Below are 16,176 nucleotides of genomic sequence, written 5' to 3' on the forward strand. Positions count from 1 at the left end.
ATGATACAGCTTAGTTTGGAGATTTTACAAAGGCGCCTATTAAACACTCACTCCCTAGCAAGCGTATGACTCAAATGTTTTCACATTCTAATGCTGATAGAGTCCTTGAATTTTTTTGAAGCTGCCAATTTCACCATTTCTAAATGCTTTTCCCTTCCTTCCATGTGCTTGGAAAATAAAAACAGCTTTATCTTCCTTGCATTAGCCAAAACAATGATGTAGAACACTCTATAGTCTAATTTCAAAGGCTCAGGAGGCACAAAGAAAGATCCCCTTAATGTCTTGAGACAGAATCTGACTTACCTTTGCCTTCTCCACTATGCTGAGCACTGCGTCTGACCTGTTATATAAAAAATGTGTCAGTCAGTCAGTCAGTTCAGTCTCTCAGTCGTGTCTGACTCTTTGCGACCCCATGAATCGCAGCACACCAGGCCTCCCTGTCCATCACCATCTCCCGGAGTTCACTCAAACTCACGTCCATCAAGTCGGTGATGCCATCCAGCCATCTCATCCTCTGTTGTCTCTTTTTCCTCCTGCCCCCAATCCCTCCCAGCATCAGAGTCTTTTCCAATGAGTCAACTCTTCGCATGAGGTGGCCAAAGTATTGGAGTTTCAGCTTTAGCATCATTCCTTCCAAAGAACATCCAGAGCTGATCTCCTTTAGAATGGACTGGTTGGATCTCCTTGCAGTCCAAGAGACTCTCAAGAGTCTTCTCCAGCACCACAATTCAAAAGCATCAATTCTTCAGTGCTCAGCCTTCTTCACAGTCCAACTGTCACATCCATACATGACCACTGGAAAAACCATTGCCTTGACTAGATGGACCTTTGTTGGCAAAGTAATGTCTCTGCTTTTGAATATGCTCTCTAGGTTGGTCATAACCCTCCTTCCAAGGAGTATGCGTCTTTTAATTTCATGGCTGCAATCACCATCTGCCGTGATTTTGGAGCCCCAAAAAATAAAGTCTGACTCTGTTTCCACTGTTTTCCCATCTATTTGCCATGAAGTGATGGGACCAGATGCCATGATCTTAGTTTTCTGAATGTTGAACTTTAAGCCAACTTTTTCACTCTCCTCTTTCACTTTCATCAAGAGGCTTTTGAGTTCCTCTTCACTTTCTGCCATAAGGGTGGTGTCATCTGCATATCTGAGGTTATTGATATTTCTCCTGGCAATCTGGATTCCAGCTTGTGATTCTTCCAGCCCAGCATTTCTCATGATGCATATAAGTTAAATAAGCAGGGTGACAATATATAGCCTTGATGTATTCCTTTTCCTATTTGGAAAAAATGTGTACTAAATGGCTATTACTGAGCAAGCAGAGACTGTGTTTTTACATATTTGCAGAGTGTTATCATGGTAGTAACACTTCTAGACATATTTTAAGCTATATTACATTATTTCATGTAATTCTACAAAAGCCATATGTAGTTGACAATATCAACCCTTTTGGACAGATCAGTTCAGTTCAGTCGCTGAGTCATGTCCAACTGTTTGCGACTCCATGGGCTGCAGCACGCCAGGCCTCCCTGTCCATCACCAACTCCAGGAGTTTACTCAAACTCATGTCCATTGAGTCTGTGATGCCATCCAACCATCTCATCCTCTGTCGTTTCATTCGGCTCCTGCCTTCAATCATTTCCAGCATCAGGGTCTTTTCAAATGATTCAGCTCTTCGCATCAGGTGGCCAAAGTACTGGAGTTTCAGCTTCAACATCAGTCCTTCCAATGAATATTCAGGAGTGATTTCCTTTAGGATGGACTGGTTGCATCGCCTTGCAATCCAAGGGACTCTCAAGAGTCTTCTCCAACATCGTAGTCCAAAAGCATCAATTCTTCGGCACTCAGATTTCTTTATAGTCCAACTCTCACATGTACTTGGACAGATACATAAACTAAATCAATGAAAGAGTGAAGAATACACAGAATCATGCATTTTGTATTGCTTAGCAACAGGATCACCTCTGAGGCTAAAGCGCTTATGCATGCTCAATTGCTCAGTCGTGTCTGACTCTTTGCGACCCCATGAACTGTAGCCTACCAGGCTCCTATGTCCATGAGTGAGGCTAAAGAGTGGGACAGAATAAGTTCCTTTTCCTAAGTATTGTTCATTTTTCAGTCCCTTTCCCATGCCTCAGCTCCTCAATCTCCCATCCTTTCCAGGGATTGCCTCTTGGCCTCTCTCTAGAGCCCTAAAGGATTCTTCTGGTAAGCACCTGGCATGAACAGAAGCTTCATCTCACTGGCAATGGTCCTAATTTAAACTGATTTTCCAGGCCTCACTCTCTTGTTCTTTATGGGTTTGCATGGTACAGACAGGGCCCCAGGAGGAGAGGTGGTTCTGTGAAGCCTCATACTCCTTTAGAGTTTAAGAGAACACCAGTGAGGGAATGACATTCTAAGCTGAATACCAAGGCTATTCCCAGTGTACTTCTGACAGGCAGAGTCGTAATGCACCGATTCATGAGAAATTATGACCTTGTTTATGGAGTTCTATAGAAAACATGCTCATGCTCTTCTGACTGATTCCTTCCTTGTTCCCTGGGTGCTGGTTATTCTACCCACTGATTCCCAAAATGAGCTGCTGTTTTTACAGGGAGTGGATTCAAGGAAAGTCAGGAGGGACATGTTGATTTCATGTGCAATTTAGTAGAAACTAAGGAATATATCTCACTTGAAATTGCACCTCTTAGATCTTAGAAATGGTACAATTTTTTAAGTGGTGATGAGGATGATTGCTGGGTATTAAAAGGCAGATTAGCACCAATTAGACCCTCTCTCTCTGAAGCAAATAGGACATTTCAATAAGTGTGCTATAATCAGCAGATCTGAAAGGACTGACTGGAGCATTATATTGAAAGGAAGCTTGGGAAAAGAAGGTATGTTTGGAGAGACAGAATGTTTCCAGTGCTTCCTGGGGAGAGGGAACCCAGGTCAGAAAACACTATCTAGGCAGGCTATGATAAGAATCTCCTTATAAGAATTTGATGACAAACAATCAAATGATCTCAAGTTGATTTGGTATCAATCACTTACATGCATAAACACACATTCAGAAAGTTGTATTTTCCATTTCAAATAATATAATTTATTTTCTGGCAGAAATGAGTTTCTTCTTATATAAGCAATATGGACTAGTTTTTCCAAAAACCTGTTTATCTCAGGATAAATATATTATTGATATTTCTGATCTGCAGAGGTCCTAAGCCAAACTACTGAACACAGGTCAGAATGAGATGAATTTTCTCAATGAGGACACTTCTTTCTTTTCTACAATAACATTTCTCAATGTGGGTTGGTGTGGGGTTTTTTGCTTTTCCCTTAGAAAAACTCTAGAATGACCAGTTGCTTCTGTCACATGTCCTATTCTTAATTTTCATTGTTTTTTTTTTAAGCAATGCTTTGCTTCCTCTTACCCATTTATTCATATCCCAATCTCCGTCAAGTAATACTTTCTTCACAAAATCTTCCTAAAAATAAAACTCTTTTCTTTATATCTTCTGGCACTTATTGCCTATATTTCTAAACTAATAACTCTATAATCACAGATATGTCATATATGATGCTGGTATATGTATTACTGTCCTGTATATAAAACTGATGCAAGAAGATATTACATAAAGATTGATTTATGAATGCATGTACATAAGCAAGTTCTATCATTGTATGTATTGAGCAAGTCATTTATCTCAACCTCAGCTTTGCCACCTGCAATTTAAGAAAGATGCCCTAAAACTGACTAAAAAAACCAGTATGGCCCAGTCAGTTTCTCAGCTGGAAATACCACTGAATATTTACTGAAAGCTTTAAAAATAAATTACTCTCTTTTACAATATGCATTACAGATCATCTGGGGTCAAAAACTGATTTTTCCCTTTTAACCATAAAAAAGTGATTGCAATGCAAATATAATCTCAACATCCTATTTTACAGTCTAAGACTCTACTATTAATAATATTCTCCATCTTAAATACTCGTATCTCGAATATTTTTCTTGTGGACAAATGGATCTACATTAAATTAGGATTAAAACAATTTAATCATTCAATAAAAATTTACTTGCAACAATACCGAATCTCTATCTTATATAATCCATACTTTAAAAAAAAAAAAAAGTTTCAAGAATATCTAGTTGAAAAAACTAGGAAAGGGTTTCTTCATACTGTATAAATCAACTCACTTTTATGGCAAAATAGGTGGGTAAAAGGCAATATTGTGTTTTCTTTGTGATGACTACAGCTACAATGAGAGAAAAGAGAGCGGGACACCTTTGGAGAGCTTGTTATTCATCAGAAAGTAAGTACCCAGCTTTTTGACCACTTAAGAGCAGTGGCAATTTTCAAATACAATACAGAGAAGAAACACTGTTGTCTATGGAATTGCACAGTAAGAACTGTCAAGATATATCCACAAATAGTAGCATCTGACTGATCTAAGCTGAAACTCCTTTTCCTTTTATTCATATCTTTTAAAATCAGTAGTATGTGGCTGAGTAACAATAAAACAAAAAATAAAAAAGAAACTTCATTTTTACCTGCCAATTTCCTCCTGCTTTTTACTGATGACTGTCTTTTTAAGCAGAACATTTGTATATAGTGATAGTTAATTTCTTGTGGAAGTTTTCTTTGTTCTTGATAGAAAATGCATTACCTCCTTGCCTCTTCCCACTTTTACACCCTTTATTTGGCTTTGATTTATTCAGTAATCTTTCCATTTCAGAATGTTTGAGGAGAAGTTTCCTCAATACTAACTCTGTTCTTTTGAACTTTCTGCAGAGCTCACAGTTGTTCTAAATAAGATATGCACGTGTAAACCTCCCAAAAAAGCTGTAAAATCTTAAAGCTATATAACATATATTATATATCTTAAGTTTACCACTTTAGAGTAATATATTTCTATTACTATATATTTATATAACACCAGTGTAAATATACATATATATATAATATTGTGAACATTCTTTATTACTGATTATCTTTACACAAAACAGTTCTCAGGGCCAAAAGATACATTTAATTTCAATTTGATAATATATGGTAAACACTGAAACCAAGGCCCAGAGAGAGGAAGTGAATTACAGGAAGTGACACACATAGTTATTAGAAGAGTCTGTTCCATAAACACAGGTCTCTTGATTCCTAGTCTTATGCTTTTTTATCATACCATTATCCATTTGAGACTAGCTACATTTTCTATACTGCAAACTGGGAGGGTAAGAAGAGAATAAAAAGGGTTAAATCAGATTCTAATTATGCTCACTAAGAATTACATGGTAGTCTCTCTTATCCAAAAGCTTAGAAATTAATCAGTTTGCTTAATTATCATTATTCCATTAGGTTGTTTAAAAGTGAGGATGCATATATCATTAAAGTTGTCATATTTCATTGACTCTGACACACTGTTTTTTTAACCTTTAACATCTCTAGAATCAGGACGCATTTTATAATTTGGTACAGCCAAGCAGCAGCAGAGGCCATTGACTTTGTATGCAAAAATTGGTTGCATTCCCCTTGCCATGACCAGACTACCATCATTCCTGACATTTCAGGACAACTGAAAGAAGAAATATGAGAGCTGGTTATTGTCTGAAAATCTTCCACTGTCACATTCTAGCAAGATCAACATAACACCAGCATCAAACCTTTCAGAAGCTATCAGCTGCTTGGAATGAAATCCTGAAGACCATCATGAAGTACTCTTAAGAAAGGGTGCATCAGTAACACACACACAGACTGCTGTCAGCAAGAACATGGGTATGGATATGACTCAGTCAAAAAAATTCTTCAAAAGAATGAGAAGCTGAAAAGAACAAAAATTTTTGAATTCTTAAACCAATGTGTTAATTAATATACTTTTCACACATACACAAAATTAATATATTAGTAAAATCTACATCCATTTAAGTCTAAATTGCTCTTTATTAAAGTATAATGTTCTAAGTGATAGAAAAATACTGTATAACGATTTAATTGGGGTGCTTCTTCTTTCTAGAGCATATGTAAAATAATGATGTGTTCTGTAATCAGTGGTTCCTTTGTTTAAATGAAATATTTGTAAAGTATTAAATGTAACTAAGCATTTTATCCCCTAAGAGAAGCTTCAAGAACTTGCAGTACCTTGGGGCCAATACTGTGAACCATAATTATGTCACAGTGGAGTATGGTGAAGTATGAGACACTGCCACGTCCAGTGGAAAGGTGGTCAGATAAATACCTGGAATACCCATTCCTCTTATGATCTTTATTTGATACAAATGTGCCCACTAAAATGTGAACTACTGTATTCAAAACTCAATATCACTGTTTTCACTTTCAAATATGCCTTCTTAAAACAAAAAGTAGAAGCATCTGTTTCTGACCCCAAACACAGATGGAGCTGCTAATTATCATTTTAAGTTTAATTCAAAAATCAGTTTCCCTGGAGGCGAGGAGCCCAGGTCAGAGGTGGTCACTGTGGGGCAAACTGCTTCAGACCTGGAGCCTGAAAATAGAGCACTGACGACGCAAAGATATGACTCTGAACACATTCTAAAATGCCGGAGGTAACGGAGAGGATTGTCAATGTCCATCACAAAATTTGCTTTGAAACAAAGAGAAATCAGATCCATTCCTTCTTAGTTCACAGCTCTTTTACCGTGTGGCTTTGGTGTTAAAGCTTCATTGACCCTTTATATTGGTCAAAAAGCAAAATACTTTAGCAAAATGACTTCAGCTATCCACCTTCCATCTACCCTGCCTTACTTTTCCACCTGTCTGCAAATTACTACATGCATCTCTGTCAAAATGACTCAGACATCACCAGCATCTTCTTTCCCTGAAACCCTACTGCACATATTGATGGGAGTATAATTCAGAGTTTATTGCACACAATATTGTCTAGTTTCTGAACATATATTCATTCAGGAAAAAGACACTTATTGAGTGATGTATGACACCATTCACTCTTGTACATGTATTTATACATGTACATACATAGACTTTCTCCTTCCAAAAGTAATTTGAAGCAGCTTATGATAAAAAGGAGATCTGCAAGGAGATACAACCAGTCCATCCTACTGAAGCTGAAACTCCAATACTTTGGCCACCTGATGCAAACAACTGACTCTTGAAAACACCCTGATGCTGGGAAAGATTGAAGGCGGGAGGAGAAGGGGACCACACAGGATGAGATGGTTGGATGGCATCACTGACTCAATGGACATGAGTTTGAGTAAACTCTGGGAGCTGGTGATGGACAGAGAGGCCTGGTGTGCTGCAGTCCATGGGGTTGCAAAGAGTTGGACACAACTGAGCAACTGAACTGAACTGATGATAAAAAGCCCAAATACAATCAAATCTTGATTGAATCAAAGTTTAAGTTCAAGAATGAATTCAAATAATGAAACAGGATAAAGGGAGACAATTCAGGACCCCTGTTTCAACTGAACACAAAATTGGCTCTGAGATTCCATGGAGTTAGCCCCCCCCCAAAAAAAAAAATGAAAATAAGGCTTTCTATGTTTTTTTTTTTTTTTAAAGACTCATCATGTTCAACAAGATACTGGCATGTGAGCTAAAAATTAGTTCCCTCTTCTAGACTCTCCAAGTGAACAGGTACCAAAAGCAGGGAGTGATTTCAATTTGGGCATAACTGATATCAAGTCCTTCTGCATGAGAATAACTGGCAAAAAGTTTCAGTCATTTCTCATATTATTTCTAATTTACAATTATAAGATCATATGATAGACACATGACAAATTATAAGATCTTACATGCTACTTACAGATCATGTAAGAAGAACATGCTCTGGTTTAACTATGGTTTCTGTTATGTGATATACAGGTATAAGTTGAAATGTAGGGTTTGGGATTTATACATGGAATGTAGTATTATTTGGTGTTTGTAATTCCTCTATAAGGCCCATTCCTACATTTTCTGATTCTTCAGAAAATATTTTAAAAAATCTCTGAACAGTATGAAAGCAAATCATTCTGTATCAGAAGCATGAAGCCTGACATGTATACACTTTGTATCCACAGATCCAAGTACTGCTTAATTCTTGTGTGTGTGTGTAAGGACTTAATTCCAGTGTAGACATTCCACATTATTAATATAAGAACTTCAAGGAGGCGAGGGTGTGATATTTATGGCACACCATATTAGGTGCCCTAGGTTACAAATATTGCTTCCTTCCTGTCAGTTAACAAGAGCTCTGGATTTGTTTAAGTGTAACACTGCCATGTCCATGGGAAAAGCAGACCTCTCCTCCAGGCCTTGGGAAAGGACCATGGTTGATCAAAACCAGTCATGCAATGTATCTCTTTGGATGGGTCATAGTTTTAATCAATCAGACATAAAAGGAAGTCTGCTGATAGCTTCTGGTAAAAAAAAAATCCTTTCTGATAAAAAGAGAGATTTCCCTGAGAAGACTTCCTCTCTTTTTATTTTGGGTAAGACTGTATGAAGAGGTGATGTTTGGCTCTGTGGTAGCCATATTGTTTGTTTCGAAAATTGTGAGCCAAGAGAATATAGCAAAACTGTCCCAGAGCACTGACAGTTCAAGGGCTGCCAGAGGTAGCCAATCATGGACCAGTATACTCTAGAATTCCAGTACTCTTGCCTGGAAAATCCCATAGACGGAGGAGCCTGGTAGGCTACAGTCCATGGGGTCACTAAGAGTCTGACACGACTGAGCGACTTCACTTTCACTTTTCACTTTCATGCATCGGAGAAGGAAATGACAACCCACTCCAGTCTTCTTGCCTGGAGAGTCCCAGCGATAGAGGAGCCTGGTGGGCTGCCATCTATGGGGTCGCACAGCGTCGGTCACGACTGAAGCAACTTAGCAGCAGCAGCAGCATACTCTAGAATTCTTGTTCTGAGAGATAAGTCTTTACTGTTTGGACTTTTAATTGGGTATTTTGTTGCCTACATGCAAAAGTTTCATAATAAACATCATATTTTATATTGCTATGTTGTACACAGAACTAAGCAAAACCTGGCATTCAACAAATTCATGGAAAAAAATTGTAATCAATCAGATAAGATCATGGGTCATGACAGCAACACTGATACATCTTTGTAAGGTGTAGTTCTTCCCTATAAGTGTATCCAATAAAAATAAAAGTTGCTCAGTCATGTCCGACTCTTTGCAACTCTATGGACTGTATAGTCCATGGAATTCTCCAGGCCAGAATACTGAAGTGGATAGCCATTCCCTTCTCCAGGGAATCTTCCCAACCCAGGGATAGAATCCAGGTCTCCCATATTACAGGTGAATTCTTTACCAACTGAGCCACCAAAGAAGCCCAAGAATACTGGAGAGGGTAGCCTATCCCTTCTCCAGGGATCTTCCCACCCTAGGAATTGAACTGAGGCCTCCTCTTTGCAGGTGGAGTCTTTACCAGCTGAGCTACCAGGGAAGCCATACTTATTGTATCCGATAGAACTTAAAAAAAACAAAACCCTACACTGAGATAAATAATTAAGCAACCTAATTTAAAGTTACCATAGTCCATGTTAACACACATGTACAAGAAAACGTTATTAATCAAATGCCATCACTGGGATGTGCTGTCTTTATACAAGCCTTAGGAAGGAGTATTAAAACAAAAGATCCGTATTTTCCTTGACAACATTTCTCACATAATTACGGCTATCTAATTTATAATTATGAATATCAAACTTTACTGCTTTATTCAACAGATTGAAGGAGACAAGGTGCTCTCTGACACCCCCAAAAAAACAAAGTTAGGAAGAGTAAGATGCCTCCATTCTGCTCATTATTTTTCCAATTAAACTATCATCCAGAAGAAAAATAAAATCACAGTTTTATCATAGTTATTTTATGAATATTTAGCATGTGAAAAAATTACATCTATTCTCTTCTGTGACTATTTACTTTTTTTCTTTACTTTTCCTCCTTTCTAAATTCTAAAGTATTTAGGTGAACTTTTACATATTCATTTATTCTTTCACAGTGGCAAAAACTTTTAAGTTTCCAGCCCCAAATCTGTTTCCCCTTCTTTTTTCATAGATTCTGACTTTCTCCAAGGTAGTGGTATGCCAAAGGAAAGACACATTTCCCAACGTGTTGGGTACCTGGAAGTAGCCATTTGATACAGTTCTGGTAGGTATGGAAATCTATGGGGAGAATGTCCACATGACAAGAAAGACAAAATGCTCAAAGAGAAGGCCTGTTTGGTCCTTCATCTCCCATTTTTCTTTTTTTAATCTCATCAAGAGCCCTCTGCCATTTATTAACCAAAAACCAAACAGATCCTTACCACCACTGCAGTGCAAAGAAAAGGGGGAAGTAGGAAATGAGGAATTTCCTTCCTCCAGACTCCAATCATTCTCAAGTTCTCAACTCAGGATGATTTTACCTCTAAGGGACATTTGGCAACTTGTGGAGAAAGTCCTGGTTGTCATAACTGGGTAGGTGACTGAGTGGGGTGTGCTGCCGGCATCTAGTGGGTAGAGGCCAAGGATACTGCTAAACATCCTACTAATACAATGTACCAGACACCTCACACACACACAACAAACACTTATGAGCCCCAGATGACAACAGCGCCAAAGCTGAGAAATCCTGAGCTAGAAAACCCTGTTAGCTTCCCCCACCCACTCCTGCTTTGGGCCTAGAAAGCAGACATGATGCCTGGGGTACAGCAGTGATCTTAGGACCATAGGAAACCACCAACACGAAAGATGAAGCCTGACTCCTTGTTCAAATGCTTAATCAACTCTCTTCTCCTGACTTTTATCATTAGAAGAGATAAATAAATCCTTATTTACTTAATCCATTATTAGCCAGATTTTCTGTTGCCTCATAGCCAAATGTATTTATAAGCAATACATTTATCATTCACTTATGGTCTACTTTACATTCGGACATGGAGCTAAGCATTCTGAATGAAATGATAAATTAGGTATATTTTTTAACCTCTGGGAACTTACTCTCCAGTGAGGGAGCCAACCATCAGCAAGTGTGAAAGGTGGGCTACTTCTAGTATGGATAACATGTTGTGGGAGCTCAGAGTAAGGATAGCAGGGTGACAGAGAAAAGAACACTCTAAAGAAATAAATGTTTTCCCATCCTAGAGTTAGGATATATCTGGCAGGGGGGCATAGAGGAGAATAGAAAGTAATCCATAACAGAAGATTAGTATAAGGAAAGCACAGAAGCCTAAAATGTCAAGTAGTATTGGGGAAAATGGTAGGGAGGAGTCAAGTGAATGGAATGAAGAGCAAATTGGGGAGGAATTCCAGGTGGAAGGTATTTTAATCTAAAAAGGGAGACTGGGGAGTAAATTGTGAAAAGAATTGAGTGCCCTCAGAATTATGGATATTAGCATCCAAAATATAAAGAGCCACTGGCCATGGCTGATAAAAGATCTGTAAGACCATACCTGTGTTTTAGAAAAATAGGTAACTTAGGTGAACTGGTCTCAGATGATTTCATTTACAAATAATTAAATATAATTGAGGAATCATAACTTTCTATTTACATTCTAATAAGATAGATTCCAAACTTCACTTCAAAATACTTAAAAGTATTTTGTGGCAAAAGTGTATTGTTGAACTGTTGCAGTTTCCAATGTTACTGTTAATTCCAATTGTGTTTTGCTTTCAAAAACTATAAATTAATATTTGTTAGATAATTCATAAAATTCCTTTGTATAAAAATTTTAAAAAAGAATTCTAGAAATAAATGATTATTATGCTTTGCTTTAAAGAATGTTAGAAGGGTTTGTTTCAGCACATGGAAACCCAGAGAGGTATTTATCAATTATACCCACTAATCAATACTGTCCCTCAGAAAGTTGCCAATAACATTGGGGCATGTGTTTATATCTGTATTCTCTAGCTATAGCTTATTCACTATCCTATAAAAATTGTAATTAATTAAAGAAATGTGAAGAATGATATAGACCCTGTCACTGAATAACCATGTGGAAATAATAAAAATAGAATAAAATATAAGAATTTCAGGGTTGGAAGAGACTTCAGACTCAGGGAAGTCAGCCAACCATGAAAAGAGTCATCAAACGTTCAAATACTCGACCTGTAGCAAATGGAGTTCTCAGCCTACCTTCTGTGAATGTATATTCCATCTTCAGTTTCAAAACAATTCAGACATTTGTAATTGCAAATACGTTATACCTAAACATAAAGGAAAATTTCGCAAAATGAAGCCCCACTAAGGGAGTAAAAGACTGAGAGAAAATACTTTGGAAGGAGAGAGACTATGGAAAGGAGAGTTGCTTCAGAGGGCTTTTCTGAAACCTACACTGCAGGAAGTCTATTACAGTAGGCTGAAAGACTGACTCCCTCAATTTCTGCTTATGTTAAGAGGATTGGAAAGACTAACTGTAGAATAGCAGGCTTACAGATAACAGTTACTTCTTTTCATCAAACCATGTAATCGGAAGGCCTGAGTAATGATTAACTTCCACTTGCTCTGTGAATCACTCAATCACTCCGCAGAGCAGGTAGACTTATATTCATTCTCTGCCAAGGGCACGGTAAACCTAATGTTTTTGCACTTAACATTTAATATTTTAAGTAGGTGCATGGCCCTTGCTTCTGAGCTCATTTCTGAAAGCTGGTGTTCTGTTAGGCTGATTGAAGTGCTGAGGCATGTTATATCTTTTACACATGTACCTCCACTTTCTCCAAGTGATATTTTTATATCTACGATCCTATTTATAATTAAGCACAATTAATTTTTGAGAAATATATTATGATTGGAATCTTCATGGACGGCATGATTATTTATTTAAGCAAAAATAGTCTAGTTTCAGTATGAAAAGAAGGAAAAAGTATATGAAGTATCTATAAAATGGCAGAGTAACAGACACGGGGTTAGTTATCCGAATTCATGTCTCCTAAGTCCTATATGTATCACTATGGTCCTGGAAATGAAAAAAGAAATAGTATAATACCTTTGTGGAGAGCAACTACTCATGATTCAGAATGATCACAAATGAATCAAATATTAGACACAGAATTTTCCTCATCTCTATAACACCCTAACAACCTCTTCTGGAATAAATCATTCCCACTAGAAAATCTCAACCTAAATAACTGCAGGTGGCTTTTCATTTCTACTCACAAAGCATTGGGCTGGCCGGTCAGGAGCCGAAGGAGAAGGTTGGAAATGTTTGGACTCCCTCTCTGTTCTGCCCGGGGACTCGACTGCCCCATAATGCATAATCTATTAGCTGCTCATCGCAGGGGATCTACGGAGTGACATCTTGACTGGAACCACGCAGAACTGAAAACCACTTCGCAGGAAATGTGGGGAAGAGCAACTTTCCTAGCCCTGTCAAACTACGAGGCTGCACCGGCCCCAGAACGAGCCGGAGGGCCCGGAAGGGAGAGCCCGAGGCTGGAGGCAGCTCCTCCGCGCTCCGCCCCGGCCTCAAGCGAGGGTTTTCTCGCGGAGGAGGCATTGTTCCTCCATCTGCTCAGCCTCCGCGTTTCGCCAGGAAACCCTCCCCGCTCTCTGGTAATCTTTTCCCTAATGCTTCGGTACCTCTCTGCCGATTTTTCGGCTCCCGGTCTCTGGTCCCTGGACACCGCTCTAGGGTGAAAGGCTGCAGCGACTGGGGCGCCGCTCTAAGGCGTCGGAGGCGACTGCACTCGTCCGCCGGAGCTCGGGCGACGTGCGCGCATCGCTCTCGCTTCCTGCCTTCTCTCGGGGCTCTCCGGCTCTGACGGGCTCCCCCGGCTTCTTAGCCCGACTCCGGCTCGCCTTCCCCGCGGTCTGTAGTCACAACCGCCCCTCGCGCTCCGCGTAGCCGCCGAGTCGTCGGCGCGCCGACACGACGCCCCCCAGCCCGCAGACCCGGACTCGGGCTTGGAAGGGTCAGGGCGCCGCGGGAGGTGGGGAGGAGGGGCGCGGCGAGCCGGGGCAGGTGGGGAGCGCGGGGGGCGGCGCGGGGCGGGGGAAGAGGGAACCCAGGAAAAGAGGAGATGCATTTGCTTTGAAAACGCCAGTAAGGAGAGGACGGAGCGGGCAGGAGCGGAGAAGAGCCGAGAACACCCACCAGGAGGTGTGGGCAAAAGGGGCAATTTACAAAGTGCCGGGGCGCTAGCTGTGCACGGAGGAGGAAGGAGGCTGGAAGGAGGAAAGGGAAAATAAGGGCAAGTTCCCACCTCTCCCCAGAAGGTCGAGTCTGAAAACGCTGCCACTGAACAGAGTTAAACAGGGACTGATGGTGTTGTGAAGGGTGGATTTAAAAAGGAATTAAGTGTCGTGTAGTTTTGCCTATACTCCGCTCCATCTTGCTCAACTCTGGTAAATGACCCTCCAAGTAAATGAACTGACAGAAAGAAATGGAAGCTGCCTCCGCGGCGGAGTCGTCTAGAGGTACTGGCTGTTCGTTACAGGAAAATAACAATTTGGGAGGTTCCACGACCCCCACTGCTAAAGAAACCACCCAGTTCGTTAAAGTTCATCGTTTTTTATTGCTTTTATTTTCGTCAGAGGATAGAGGTGAGGGGTTGGCACCAAGAAACGTTTAAAACAGCTATCTAGGTAGCATTCTTTTCCAAAACGATTAAATGACTTCCTAAAAGGGGATTGGGAAACTCAGTTACTCGGCTGGGAGAAGGGAGGGAGGAAGAGGGGGGAGAGAGAGGCGGGTGGGGGGGGGGGGTGGGGTGCAGGGAGAGAGAAGCATTTAAACTCTAACAGACGTTAACACTTCCAGCAACCCTCTTCTCCCGCCCCCGCCCCAACCCGACGGAATTGAAAAAGGGTTAAGCGTACGGAGAGAGCAGGGCAGGGTGGGTGGAGGTGGGGTAAAAGAGGGAGAGGCGAGGAGTAGGAAGTTCTCGGCAATCCCCGAGATTAAGAAAAACGCCGGAGCTCGGTGGACGCAGGAAGCTCCCTTACCTTTCTCTCTAAGCCCCGTTTGCACCTGATCTGCAACCATAAATACTTCGTGATGCTTAGAGTGCAGCCAAACGATGGCCGAATGTTAAACAATTCTTCACTCTCCCTCCCCTTTTGAAAAAACAGGCTCAAAAGAATGTTAATACTGTTCTCGTTATCCATCCGCTCCAAAACATTCCGCTTTGTCGCTAAGAGAGACGAAAACCCAGCGTTTGGGCACGCGTTTATGTATTTATATATTATGCGGTCGGTATATAAACATATATACGTTTTCTGCGTATAAATCCAAAAAGAAAAGCACCACAGATGCCTCTGAAAGCGGGAGGGGACGGGGAAAGAAAAAACTTGGCAAGCCAAATGTATCCAAAGATTTCGTACCAGGAGCCACCTGCTTCAATATGCAGAATTCCCGGGAAGATTTAGAAGGAGAAGGGGAAAAAAATTAAAAATAAAATACCCCAAGCACACACTTGAAACTGGAAGACGACTAAGACGCGTGGAAATGGAGAGGATGAGAAGATCTCCCGAGGGTACAGATCCGTCAGCTAAGTGAGCAGTCGCCTCCGAAAATCACAGTCGAGGAGGTGGCTGCAGACGCGTCCCCTGCTCCGGTCCCCGCCGCCGCCGCCGCTGCTACCTGTAGACACGCGCACACACACACACACCCGCGCGCACCCACGCGGGCACACACACAGCACAACCTCCTCTCCCTCTCTCCCCCTCTCTGTGGCGTTGCTGGGTGCAGGAGTCTGAATCAAGCTAGACCCATCCTCCCGACCCCATCCCGCCCCCGCAGAGCCACGATTGCCTCCCCCGCCACTCTCTCTGCGCCCCGTTTATTGCACAACAGTCCCTTCCCTGCAAGCCCCCTCCCCCGGGCCGGAGCCACAATCGCCTTGGGGGTGGGCTTCAGGGGCATGGGTCCAGCGGTGGCAGACGTGATGTGGGTCGTGGTCCTTCCCTTTTACAAGTTCCGCCCTCCTCCCTCCCTCCTCCAGCAGCGACCGAGCATCCTCCGCCCTCAGCACCCGCAGCGCCCGCGGCGGCAGGAGGGGTTAAGGGCCCCCGGCGTCACGTGTGACGTTCACCAAACCCCTCGCCAGAGCGTGCGAGTGAACCGCGCGGCAGGCAAGCTGCGAGGCCTCAGATGCGATGACTTTCTCGGTTCTAGGCGTCATTATGCTTCCCTTCCAGGCGTTTTCGTCTTGGTGACTGCGAGTGAGGAGTTGAAGGCAACAGCCTTCTACTGTGCTGCTTCAGTTTTTTTCTTTTTTTTTCCCCTTCCCCCTTGG

General features: G+C 41.3%; 1 protein-coding gene across 5 annotated transcripts in view; it reads right to left on the reverse strand.

The window, feature by feature from the left end:
* NLGN1 (neuroligin 1) overlaps positions 1-15,557 on the reverse strand; it is a 955,405-nt gene extending 939,848 nt beyond the window's left edge. Inside the window, exon 1 of one of the 5 annotated variants that reach the window (XM_027540713.1) lies at positions 15,355-15,557. The gene's annotated coding sequence lies outside the window, so the exon portion shown is untranslated. Of the gene's footprint in view, positions 1-13,519; positions 13,847-14,884 lie in introns of those variants that run through there. The other 4 variants (XM_027540690.1, XM_027540764.1, XM_027540705.1 and 1 more) reach the window with 4 other exon arrangements.
* Positions 15,558-16,176: the final 619 nt, after the last annotated feature.

Source organism: Bos indicus x Bos taurus, chromosome 1 (assembly GCF_003369695.1).
Source record: "Bos indicus x Bos taurus breed Angus x Brahman F1 hybrid chromosome 1, Bos_hybrid_MaternalHap_v2.0, whole genome shotgun sequence".
NCBI classification, from domain to species: Eukaryota; Metazoa; Chordata; class Mammalia; order Artiodactyla; family Bovidae; genus Bos; species Bos indicus x Bos taurus.